The sequence below is a fragment of the Gossypium hirsutum genome, chromosome D03 (assembly GCF_007990345.1).
Source record: "Gossypium hirsutum isolate 1008001.06 chromosome D03, Gossypium_hirsutum_v2.1, whole genome shotgun sequence".
NCBI classification, from domain to species: domain Eukaryota; kingdom Viridiplantae; phylum Streptophyta; class Magnoliopsida; order Malvales; family Malvaceae; genus Gossypium; species Gossypium hirsutum.
This window is the reverse complement of record NC_053439.1, coordinates 35,443,620-35,445,999: the sequence shown is the minus strand read 5'-3', so window position 1 is coordinate 35,445,999 and position 2,380 is coordinate 35,443,620. Positions and strand designations below refer to the sequence as shown.

The following is a 2,380-nucleotide window of genomic DNA, read 5'->3' as shown; positions in this document are numbered from 1 at the left end:
TCGAGCCTGTTGGAAACATAAAAATTTATGTGTTTTTACATGCCCTTTTAACTTAAAACATGCTATTTCGGTTAAATTCTTGTAAAAAATAATTAAATATTATAAAATAATTAAATTATGTTAAAGATATGAACATGCTGAATTTTAATTAATTTTATAGTTAATTTTGATTAATTTTGACATTTTTCGACAAATTCGCACAAAGGGCGAAAATTGGCTCGGCAGGCAATGCTTAAAGAATAAAACCTAGAACCAATTTGAAGCATCAAGGCAAATTTATTTCTAGCCTAAGATGGTCCAAAAATGTGTGCTAATTCATAATATAATTAATTTTAATTTATTCCCAATTTAATTTGGGCTAAATAAATTATTATTAATTAATTATGGAAAAAAATGGTCTAGTTGAACCGCATTGGTTGAACCGAATCTAGTGAACCGAACCAGCCACCAATTGGGCTGCCCAAAACCGTCCATATGCTGACCTAAATCAGCACTTTAGCTGACTAAATAAGCTTGCAAATTATCCATTGAAGAACTTTCAACCTTGCATTCCAAACCCTCCAAAAAATGTGGTTTTATGGATTTGCCCTAGGCTATTTTTAGCAAAGTTGAATCTCTCAACTTTGCCATGTGTGTGGCCAGCCAAGGGGGGACTCTTTGGCTGATGAAATTTGCTATTTTTAGAAGCCACAATCAGCTATAAAAGCAACCCCTTGCTGATAATCCAGCTCATCCCTCATTCACATCTCATCTCTCACACTCTCATTCTCTCTTCTCCTCTCTCACTTTCTCTCAACTTTTCCTTCCAATTTTCCCTTTTATTCAAGTGTTGATTTCTTATCTTGGGAAAGAGGTCCTCATCAGCCATTTTTGAGCAGCAATTAAAGTGTTCATAAGCCACCTTGATAGCTGAGGACAATAGAGAATGAAGAACGGAGAAATCAATCAAGCCACGGAGAAACACCAGATTTGCTTCTTGTTCCCTATCTATTTAAATTTTGTTGTTGTTTTGACAAACATGTTTATTAATATTTATGCTATTTAAATGGTTATTTTAATCAATCTAGCTTGAATTTAATTCGTGTTGGGTTGATTATATTTTGCCTGCTTGAATTATTGAAATTGTGTTTGTGCTATTATAGGCCTCGGCAAGATGCTTGATTAAGTAAAATCTTGCCTAAGTTATTCTTGCAGTATTAATTGTTAGATAACTGATGAATTAATTATTAAATCATATTAAAATTGTAATTAGTCGACACAAAACTTAATCAATGCATGTTTATTCTTTTAAGGTAGCTGAAGTTAATTTAGCATTGTATTTGGCGATACATATGCCTTGCATAACTTGCAATATTATTGTGATTAAACTGTTTCAAGGTAGAAATACTCTGTTACCTCACTTGATATTTTATATGCTTGTGAAGATTGATTAATCGCTTGGATTGACATTGAAAAATGTTCAAGAGATTGATTAATTTAATAAGTATGTATGAGTAATAGTTAGCAAATTACTGAGTTGTCGTGAATTTGTTCGTAGCAGTATAAACATAAGTTTAATAATTCTAAGTTAAAGGAATGTAATTAATCCAACACAATTATATCATCTTGATGAAACCTTATGACTGTGGGCCAATTCAGTGGAATGGCTACTGAAGATCCTCATCTTCACTTATGACTATTTATGGAAGTGAGCAATTCTTTCAAGTTAGTCGGAGTACCCGAAGATGCATTACAACTGAAGTTGTTTCCATATTCACTAAGGGACAGAGCTCGTGCCTAGTTGAACTCATTGCCACCGAACTTCATTTCTACATGGCAAGAGTTAGCCGAGAGATTCCTCATGAAGTATTTCCCGTCGAGCAAAAATGCCAAGTTGAGGAATTAGATCACTGCCTTCCAAAAAATGGATGATGAGTCCCTGTATGAGGTATGGGATAGGTACAAAGAGTTATTACGAAAGTGCCCTCATAATGGAAAATCACATTACATTCAACTTGAGACATTCTATAATGGTCTCAACGCTCACACGATGATGGTAGTGGACGCCTCTACTAATGGTGCTCTCCTTTCTAAGTCTTATAATGAAGCTTACGAAATTATTGAGAGGATTGCTAGCACCAATTATCAGTGGTAAACCAATCAAGCAGCATCAGGAAGACGAGTCGCTAGAATACATGAAGTGGACGCTCTCACTTGACTCGCATCTCAGGTATCTTCAATATTCTTAATGCTTAAGACCACTAATGGGTCTAACAGTTTTGTAGTCCAACCACCTAACCAATTTGAGAATATAGCCTGTGTGTATTGTGGGGAAGGACATTTGTTTGAAGAATGTCCATCGAACCCTGACTCTGTCTATTACATGGGTAACCAAAACCAA

General features: G+C 34.8%; 1 non-coding gene across 1 annotated transcript; it reads right to left on the bottom strand.

Annotated features, from left to right (window-relative positions):
- Positions 1–1,870: 1,870 nt before the first annotated feature.
- Positions 1,871–1,977, bottom strand: LOC121215825 (small nucleolar RNA R71). The gene has a single exon (XR_005911796.1). It is a non-coding gene; the product is annotated as a small nucleolar RNA R71 (small nucleolar RNA).
- Positions 1,978–2,380: the final 403 nt, after the last annotated feature.